At 44.7% G+C, this 10,570-nt stretch overlaps 1 protein-coding gene across 1 annotated transcript in view; it reads left to right on the top strand.

The window, feature by feature from the left end:
• Positions 1-1,221: 1,221 nt before the first annotated feature.
• The window catches only part of RBM18 (RNA binding motif protein 18), a 311,856-nt gene continuing 302,507 nt past the window's right edge, over positions 1,222-10,570 (top strand). Inside the window, exon 1 of the mRNA XM_053695613.1 lies at positions 1,222-1,297. The gene's annotated coding sequence lies outside the window, so the exon portion shown is untranslated. The remainder of the gene's footprint in view (positions 1,298-10,570) is intronic.

Here is a 10,570-nt window from a genome sequence, read left to right as displayed (position 1 = left end):
TTGTCTCTGTGTATATTGTACACCCCCCTCAGTTGTCTCTGTGTATATTGTACACCCCCCTCAGTTGTCTCTGTATATATTGTACACCCCCTCAGTTGTCTCTGTGTATATTGTACACCCCCCCTCAGTTGTCTCTGTATATATTGTACACCCCCCCTCAGTTGTCTCTGTATATATTGTACACCCCCTCAGTTGTCTCTGTGTATATTGTACACCCCCCTCAGTTGTCTCTGTGTATATTGTACACCCCCCTCAGTTGTCTCTGTGTATATTGTACACCCCCCTCAGTTGTCTCTGTGTATATTGTACACCCCCCTCAGTTGTCTCTGTATATATTGTACACCCCCCCTCAGTTGTCTCTGTGTATATTGTACACCCCCCTCAGTTGTCTCTGTGTATATTGTACACCCCCCTCAGTTGTCTCTGTGTATATTGTACACCCCCCTCAGTTGTCTCTGTATATATTGTACACCCCCCCTCAGTTGTGTCTGTGTATATTGTACACCTCCCTCAGTTGTCTCTGTGTATATTGTACACCTCCCTCAGTTGTCTCTGTGTATATTGTACACCTCCCTCAGTTGTCTCTGTGTATATTGTACACCTCCCTCAGTTGTCTCTGTGTATATTGTACACCCCCCTCAGTTGTCTCTGTGTATATTGTACACCCCCCCTCAGTTGTCTCTGTGTATATTGTACACCCCCCTCAGTTGTCTCTGTATATATTGTACACCCCCCCTCAGTTGTCTCTGTGTATATTGTACACCCCCCTCAGTTGTCTCTGTGTATATTGTACACCCCCCTCAGTTGTCTCTGTATATATTGTACACCCCCCCTCAGTTGTCTCTGTGTATATTGTACACCCCCCTCAGTTGTCTCTGTGTATATTGTACACCCCCTCAGTTGTCTCTGTGTATATTGTACACCCCCCCTCAGTTGTCTCTGTGTATATTGTACACCCCCCTCAGTTGTCTCTGTGTATATTGTACACCCCCCTCAGTTGTCTCTGTGTATATTGTACACCTCCCTCAGTTGTCTCTGTGTATATTGTACACCTCCCTCAGTTGTCTCTGTGTATATTGTACACCCCCCTCAGTTGTCTCTGTGTATATTGTACACCCCCCTCAGTTGTCTCTGTGTATATTGTACACCCTGTGCTGCTGTGCTCTGAGCTAGTGGTGCTACTAGATTCGTGACGTAATCAAATCGCATCAAGCTAGTCTGTGTCGCACATGTATGACGTCAGACCGGAGCTTGTTATGGGATGATCGGTGTACCGGAGGCGAGTGCGGGCACCGAGGTATTTAGTGCTGCTCCTACCGAGTGATGATAGAGTTGGTGGTCATGAGCTGTGCTGCTGGGGAGACGTAGTCATTAGTAGGGGGTTTAGAGGAACAGAGAGCTCCATAAGAAGTAGCCAATGTCACTGTGTGATGTTGTGTTTTACCTAGGTAGCCCGTTGTGTGTGTGATCTGAGTGCTCATCTCTGTGTATATTGTACACCCCTCAGTTGTCTCTGTATATATTGTACACCCCCCCTCAGTTGTCTCTGTGTATATTGTACACCCCCCCTCAGTTGTCTCTGTGTATATTGTACACCCCCCTCAGTTGTCTCTGTGTATATTGTACACCCCCCTCAGTTGTCTCTGTATATATTGTACACCCCCCTCAGTTTGTCTCTGTGTATATTGTACACCCCCCCTCAGTTGTCTCTGTATATATTGTACACCCCCCCTCAGTTGTCTCTGTATATATTGTACACCCCCTCAGTTGTCTCTGTGTATATTGTACACCCCCCTCAGTTGTCTCTGTGTATATTGTACACCCCCCTCAGTTGTCTCTGTGTATATTGTACACCCCCCTCAGTTGTCTCTGTGTATATTGTACACCCCCCTCAGTTGTCTCTGTATATATTGTACACCCCCCCTCAGTTGTCTCTGTGTATATTGTACACCCCCCTCAGTTGTCTCTGTGTATATTGTACACCCCCCTCAGTTGTCTCTGTGTATATTGTACACCCCCCTCAGTTGTCTCTGTATATATTGTACACCCCCCCTCAGTTGTGTCTGTGTATATTGTACACCTCCCTCAGTTGTCTCTGTGTATATTGTACACCTCCCTCAGTTGTCTCTGTGTATATTGTACACCTCCCTCAGTTGTCTCTGTGTATATTGTACACCTCCCTCAGTTGTCTCTGTGTATATTGTACACCCCCCTCAGTTGTCTCTGTGTATATTGTACACCCCCCCTCAGTTGTCTCTGTGTATATTGTACACCCCCCTCAGTTGTCTCTGTATATATTGTACACCCCCCCTCAGTTGTCTCTGTGTATATTGTACACCCCCCTCAGTTGTCTCTGTGTATATTGTACACCCCCCTCAGTTGTCTCTGTATATATTGTACACCCCCCTCAGTTGTCTCTGTGTATATTGTACACCCCCCTCAGTTGTCTCTGTGTATATTGTACACCCCCCTCAGTTGTCTCTGTGTATATTGTACACCCCCCCTCAGTTGTCTCTGTGTATATTGTACACCCCCCTCAGTTGTCTCTGTGTATATTGTACACCCCCCTCAGTTGTCTCTGTGTATATTGTACACCTCCCTCAGTTGTCTCTGTGTATATTGTACACCCCCCTCAGTTGTCTCTGTGTATATTGTACACCCCCCTCAGTTGTCTCTGTGTATATTGTACACCCCCCTCAGTTGTCTCTGTGTATATTGTACACCCCCCTCAGTTGTCTCTGTGTATATTCTTCACCCCCCGTCAGTTGTCTCTGTATATATTGTACACCCCCCTCAGTTGTCTCTGTGTATATTGTACACCCCCCTCAGTTGTCTCTGTGTATATTCTACACCCCCCTCAGTTGTGTCTGTGTATATTGTACACCCCCCTCAGTTGTCTCTGTGTATATTGTACACCCCCTCAGTTGTCTCTGTGTATATTGTACACCCCCTCAGTTGTCTCTGTGTATATTGTACACCCCCTCAGTTGTCTCTGTGTATATTGTACACCCCCCTCAGTTGTCTCTGTGTATATTGTACACCTCCCTCAGTTGTCTCTGTGTATATTGTACACCCCCTCAGTTGTCTCTGTGTATATTGTACACCCCCCTCAGTTGTCTCTGTGTATATTGTACACCCCCCTCAGTTGTCTCTGTGTATATTGTACACCCCCCTCAGTTGTCTCTGTGTATATTGTACACCTCCTCAGTTGTCTCTGTTTATATTGTACACCCCCTCAGTTGTCTCTGTGTATATTGTACACCCCCTCAGTTGTCTCTGTATATATTGTACACCCCCTCAGTTGTCTCTGTATATATTGTACACCTCCATCAGTTGTCTCTGTGTATATTGTACAACCCCCTCAGTTGTCTCTGTGTATATTGTACACCCCCCTCAGTTGTCTCTGTGTATATTGTACACCCCCCTCAGTTGTCTCTGTGTATATTGTACACCCCCCCTCAGTTGTCTCTGTGTATATGGTACACCCCCATCAGTTGTCTCTGTGTATATGGTACACCCCCCTCAGTTGTCTCTGTGTATATGGTACACCCCCCTCAGTTGTCTCTGTGTATATGGTACACCCCCCTCAGTTGTCTCTGTGTATATTCTACACCCCCCTCAGTTGTCTGTGTATATTCTACACCCCCCTCAGTTGTCTCTGTGTATATTGTACACCCCCCCTCAGTTGTCTCTGTGTATATTGTACACCCCCCCCTCAGTTGTCTCTGTGCATATTGTACACCCCCCCTCAGTTTTCTCTGTGTATATTGTACATCCCCCCCCTCAGTTGTCTCTGTGTATATTGTACACCCCCCCCTCAGTTGTCTCTGTGTATATTGTACACCCCCCTCAGTTGTCTCTGTGTATATCGTACACCCCCCCTCAGTTGTCTCTGTGTATATTGTACACCCCCCCCTCAGTTGTCTCTGTGTATATTGTACACCCCCCTCAGTTGTCTCTGTGTATATTGTACACCCCCCTCAGTTGTCTCTGTGTATATTGTACACCCCCCTCAGTTGTCTCTGTGTATATTGTACACCCCCCTCAGTTGTCTCTGTGTATATTCTACACCCCCCTCAGTTGTCTCTGTGTATATTGTACACCTCCCTCAGTTGTCTCTGTGTATATTCTACACCCCCCTCAGTTGTCTCTGTGTATATTCTACACCCCCTCCGTTGTCTCTGTGTATATTCTACACCCCCCCTCAGTTGTCTCTGTGTATGCGGAAAAATAAGAGGGGGCGCCCTAATAGGGGATATAGCAGATATCCTGTCAGGGTAATAATATAGCCAATTGATATACAAGCCTCAGTAGAGAAAGATAATATAACTATACTAGTCAAGGACTAAATAGTCTATATATTAGTAACAAATTATATACCTCCTAAGAGAAAGACAAGATGTGGTAATATATAAAAAACACACAATGGTGATAGGTGGCACAATACCTATGTACCTCCTAAGAGAAACAAGATAAAATATCAAACATCAGAATACAATATTAAACTGATATTGAGTCTCTGGTATAGAGTTCACAATGAAGTGTGAACTAGTAAGTCCAATACACTGTGTAGGACGCTTGTAGAGGACAATGGGTCCTAAATTGGTAGTAATATAATTCCTAGTAGTGGTGATGGAAAGTCACTGAGATGAAATCAGGCAGCTATCTGTGGAGATCCAGGCCGGGATCCAAAGCAGCAATCTACAAAGACAAGAGGAAACAGAAGCGCCACATGGCCCAATATTGTCTGGTCCAGAAGATAGATATATGTATATAACAGTATAAACTCACATTTGAGAAAGCACCTCAAGTAGTGCTATAGCAGCAGTCTGGGATTTCTAATAGTCACCCAGGGGACCAAACTCCGGTATAGATGTGGTGTCTAGATGAACAACAAAAAGGACATAGGTGCCTATATGGCCTAGTATTGTCTTGACACAGGTGAGTCAGTAAGCTATTGAAAAGGTACTCACATTTGTTGTAGCATCTCCTTTGATGCTATAGAGGCAGGATGGGATCAATATGGTCACCCACCAGACTTAATCAAGGGCCTGCTGGATACCAGGAAATCCAGAAACCACCAGTGGTTCGAAGAGAGGCCCAATGCAGGGGACTCCTCTCAGCAAAAAGGATATGTAGCAGCAAAGAGATAATAGCAAGTGTCCCAATATATAAAAAAGGTTTTATTTAAAATGATAAAAACAAAGCTACGTGTTTCTGAGCTCAAGGCTGTTTCATCAGGCTTCATCATGAAGCCTGATGAAACAGCCTTGAGCTGAGAAATGCGTAGCTTTGTTTTTATCATTTTAAATAAATCATTTTAAATAAAACCTTTTTTATATAGACTCATCTAGACACCACATCTATATCGGAGTTTGGTCCCCTGGGTGACTATTAGAAATCCCAGACTGCTGCTATAGCACTACTTGAGGTGCTTTCTCAAATGTGAGTTTATACTGTTATATACATATATCTATCTTCTGGACCAGACAATATTGGGCCATGTGGCGCTTCTGTTTCCTCTTGTCTCTGTAGATTGTCTCTGTGTATATTGTACACCCCCCTCAGTTGTCTCTGTGTATATTCTTCACCCCCCCTCAGTTGTCTCTGTGTATATTGTACACCCCCCCTCAGTTGTCTCTGTGTATATTGTACACCCCCTCAGTTGTCTCTGTGTATATTGTACACCCCCCTCAGTTGTCTCTGTGTATATTGTACACCCCCCTCAGTTGTCTCTGTGTATATTGTACACCCCCCTCAGTTGTCTCTGTGTATATTGTACACCCCCTCAGTTGTCTCTGTGTATATTGTACACCCCCCTCAGTTGTCTCTGTGTATATTGTACACCCCCCTCAGTTGTCTCTGTGTATATTGTACACCCCCCTCAGTTGTCTCTGTGTATATTGTACACCCCCCTCAGTTGTCTCTGTGTATATTGTACACCCCCTCAGTTGTCTCTGTGTATATTATACACCCCCTCAGTTGTCTCTGTATATATTGTACACCTCCATCAGTTGTCTCTGTGTATATTGTACACCCCCCTCAGTTGTCTCTGTGTATATTGTACACCCCCCTCAGTTGTCTCTGTGTATATTGTACACCCCCCTCAGTTGTCTCTGTGTATATTGTACACCCCCCCTCAGTTGTCTCTGTGTATATGGTACACCCCCATCAGTTGTCTCTGTGTATATGGTACACCCCCCTCAGTTGTCTCTGTGTATATGGTACACCCCCCTCAGTTGTCTCTGTGTATATGGTACACCCCCCTCAGTTGTCTCTGTGTATATGATACACCCCCCTCAGTTGTCTCTGTGTATATTCTACACCCCCCTCAGTTGTCTGTGTATATTCTACACCCCCCTCAGTTGTCTCTGTGTATATTGTACACCCCCCCTCAGTTGTCTCTGTGTATATTGTACACCCCCCCTCAGTTGTCTCTGTGCATATTGTACACCCCCCCTCAGTTTTCTCTGTGTATATTGTACACCCCCCCCCTCAGTTGTCTCTGTGTATATTGTACACCCCCCCTCAGTTGTCTGTGTATATTGTACACCCCCCTCAGTTGTCTCTGTGTATATCGTACACCCCCCCCCTCAGTTGTCTCTGTGTATATTGTACACCCCCCCTCAGTTGTCTCTGTGTATATTGTACACCCCCCTCAGTTGTCTCTGTGTATATTGTACACCCCCCTCAGTTGTCTCTGTGTATATTGTACACCCCCCTCAGTTGTCTCTGTGTATATTGTACACCCCCCTCAGTTGTCTCTGTGTATATTCTACACCCCCCTCAGTTGTCTCTGTGTATATTGTACACCTCCCTCAGTTGTCTCTGTGTATATTCTACACCCCCTCCGTTGTCTCTGTGTATATTCTACACCCCCCCCTCAGTTGTCTCTGTGTATGCGGAAAAATAAGAGGGGGCGCCCTAATAGGGGATATAGCAGATATCCTGTCAGGGTAATAATATAGCCAATTGATATACAAGCCTCAGTAGAGAAAGATAATATAACTATACTAGTCAAGGACTAAATAGTCTATATATTAGTAACAAATTATATACCTCCTAAGAGAAAGACAAGATGTGGTAATATATAAAAAACACACAATGGTGATAGGTGGCACAATACCTATGTACCTCCTAAGAGAAACAAGATAAAATATCAAACATCAGAATACAATATTAAACTGATATTGAGTCTCTGGTATAGAGTTCACAATGAAGTGTGAACTAGTAAGTCCAATACACTGTGTAGGACGCTTGTAGAGGACAATGGGTCCTAAATTGGTAGTAATATAATTCCTAGTAGTGGTGATGGAAAGTCACTGAGATGAAAACAGGCAGCTATCTGTGGAGATCCAGGCCGGGATCCAAAGCAGCAATCTACAAAGACAAGAGGAAACAGAAGCGCCACATGGCCCAATATTGTCTGGTCCAGAAGATAGATATATGTATATAACAGTATAAACTCACATTTGAGAAAGCACCTCAAGTAGTGCTATAGCAGCAGTCTGGGATTTCTAATAGTCACCCAGGGGACCAAACTCCGGTATAGATGTGGTGTCTAGATGAACAACAAAAAGGACATAGGTGCCTATATGGCCTAGTATTGTCTTGACACAGGTGAGTCAGTAAGCTATTGAAAAGGTACTCACATTTGTTGTAGCATCTCCTTTGATGCTATAGAGGCAGGATGGGATCAATATGGTCACCCACCAGACTTAATCAAGGGCCTGCTGGATACCAGGAAATCCAGAAACCACCAGTGGTTCGAAGAGAGGCCCAATGCAGGGGACTCCTCTCAGCAAAAAGGATATGTAGCAGCAAAGAGATAATAGCAAGTGTCCCAATATATAAAAAAGGTTTTATTTAAAATGATAAAAACAAAGCTACGTGTTTCTGAGCTCAAGGCTGTTTCATCAGGCTTCATCATGAAGCCTGATGAAACAGCCTTGAGCTGAGAAATGCGTAGCTTTGTTTTTATCATTTTAAATAAATCATTTTAAATAAAACCTTTTTTATATAGACTCATCTAGACACCACATCTATATCGGAGTTTGGTCCCCTGGGTGACTATTAGAAATCCCAGACTGCTGCTATAGCACTACTTGAGGTGCTTTCTCAAATGTGAGTTTATACTGTTATATACATATATCTATCTTCTGGACCAGACAATATTGGGCCATGTGGCGCTTCTGTTTCCTCTTGTCTCTGTAGATTGTCTCTGTGTATATTGTACACCCCCCTCAGTTGTCTCTGTGTATATTCTTCACCCCCCCTCAGTTGTCTCTGTGTATATTGTACACCCCCCCTCAGTTGTCTCTGTGTATATTCTACACCCCCTCAGTTGTCTCTGTGTATATTGTACACCCCCCTCAGTTGTCTCTGTGTATATTGTACACCCCCCTCAGTTGTCTCTGTGTATATTGTACACCCCCCTCAGTTGTCTCTGTGTATATTGTACACCCCCTCAGTTGTCTCTGTGTATATTGTACACCCCCCTCAGTTGTCTCTGTGTATATTGTACACCTCCCTCAGTTGTCTCTGTGTATATTGTACACCCCCCTCAGTTGTCTCTGTGTATATTGTACACCCCCCTCAGTTGTCTCTGTGTATATTGTACACCCCCCTCAGTTGTCTCTGTGTATATTGTACACCCCCTCAGTTGTCTCTGTGTATATTATACACCCCCTCAGTTGTCTCTGTGTATATTGTACACCCCCTCAGTTGTCTCTGTGTATATTGTACACCACCCTCAGTTGTCTCTGTGTATATTGTACACCCCCTCGGTTGTCTGTGTATATTATACACCCCCCTCAGTTGTCTCTGTGTATATTGTACACCCCCCTCAGTTGTCTGTGTATATTTTACACCCCCCTCAGTTGTCTCTGTGTATATTGTACACCCCCCTCAGTTGTCTCTGTGTATATTGTACACCCCCCTCAGTTGTCTCTGTGTATATTGTACACCTCCCTCAGTTGTCTCTGTGTATATTGTACACCTCCCTCAGTTGTCTCTGTGTATATTGTACACCTCCCTCAGTTGTCTCTGTGTATATTGTACACCTCCCTCAGTTGTCTCTGTGTATATTGTACACCCCCCTCAGTTGTCTCTGTGTATATTGTACACCCCCCTCAGTTGTCTCTGTGTATATTGTACACCCCCCTCAGTTGTCTCTGTGTATATTGTACACCCCCCTCAGTTGTCTCTGTGTATATTGTACACCCCCCTCAGTTGTCTCTGTGTATATTGTACACCCCCCCCCTCAGTTGTCTCTGTGTATATTGTACACCCCCCTCAGTTGTCTCTGTGTATATTGTACACCCCCCTCAGTTGTCTCTGTGTATATTGTACACCCCCCTCAGTTGTCTCTGTGTATATTGTACACCCCCCTCAGTTGTCTCTGTGTATATTGTACACCCCCCTCAGTTGTCTCTGTGTATATTGTACACCCCCCTCAGTTGTCTCTGTGTATATTGTACACCCCCCTCAGTTGTCTCTGTGTATATTGTACACCCCCCTCAGTTGTCTCTGTGTATATTGTACACCCCCCTCAGTTGTCTCTGTGTATATTGTACACCCCCCTCAGTTGTCTCTGTGTATATTGTACACCCCCCTCAGTTGTCTCTGTGTATATTGTACACCCCCCTCAGTTGTCTCTGTGTATATTGTACACCCCCCTCAGTTGTCTCTGTGTATATTGTACACCCCCCCAGTTGTCTCTGTGTATATTCTACACCCCCCAGTTGTCTCTGTGTATATTCTACACCCCCCAGTTGTCTCTGTGTATAGTCTACACCCCCCTCAGTTGTCTCTGTGTATAGTCTACACCCCCCTCAGTTGTCTCTGTGTATATTGTACACCCCCCTCAGTTGTCTCTGTGTATAGTCTACACCCCCCTCAGTTGTCTCTGTGTATATTGTACACCCCCCTCAGTTGTCTCTGTGTATATTGTACACCCCCCTCAGTTGTCTCTGTGTATATTGTACACCCCCCTCAGTTGTCTCTGTGTATATTGTACACCCCCCTCAGTTGTCTCTGTGTATATTGTACACCCCCCTCAGTTGTCTCTGTGTATAGTCTACACCCCCCTCAGTTGTCTCTGTGTATATTGTACACCCCCCTCAGTTGTCTCTGTGTATATTGTACACCCCCCTCAGTTGTCTCTGTGTATATTGTACACCCCCCTCAGTTGTCTCTGTGTATATTGTACACCCCCCTCAGTTGTCTCTGTGTATATTGTACACCCCCATCAGTTGTCTCTGTGTATATTGTACACCCCCTTCAGTTGTCTCTGTGTATATTCTAAACCGCCCTCAGTTGTTTCTGTGTATATTCTACACCCCCTCAGTTGTCTCTGTGTATATTCTACACCCTCTCAGTTGTCTCTGTGTATATTCTACACCCTTTCAGTTGTCTCTGTGTATATTCTACACCCCCCTCAGTTGTCTCTGTGTATATTCTACACCCCCCTCAGTTGTCTCTGTGTATATTCTACACCCCCCTCAGTTGTCTCTGTGTATATTCTACACCCCCCTCAGTTGTCTCTGTGTATATTCTACACCCCCCTCAG

This window comes from Bombina bombina, chromosome 12, assembly GCF_027579735.1.
Source record: "Bombina bombina isolate aBomBom1 chromosome 12, aBomBom1.pri, whole genome shotgun sequence".
Taxonomy (NCBI): domain Eukaryota; kingdom Metazoa; phylum Chordata; class Amphibia; order Anura; family Bombinatoridae; genus Bombina; species Bombina bombina.
This window is presented reverse-complemented; position numbering and strand designations above follow the sequence as displayed.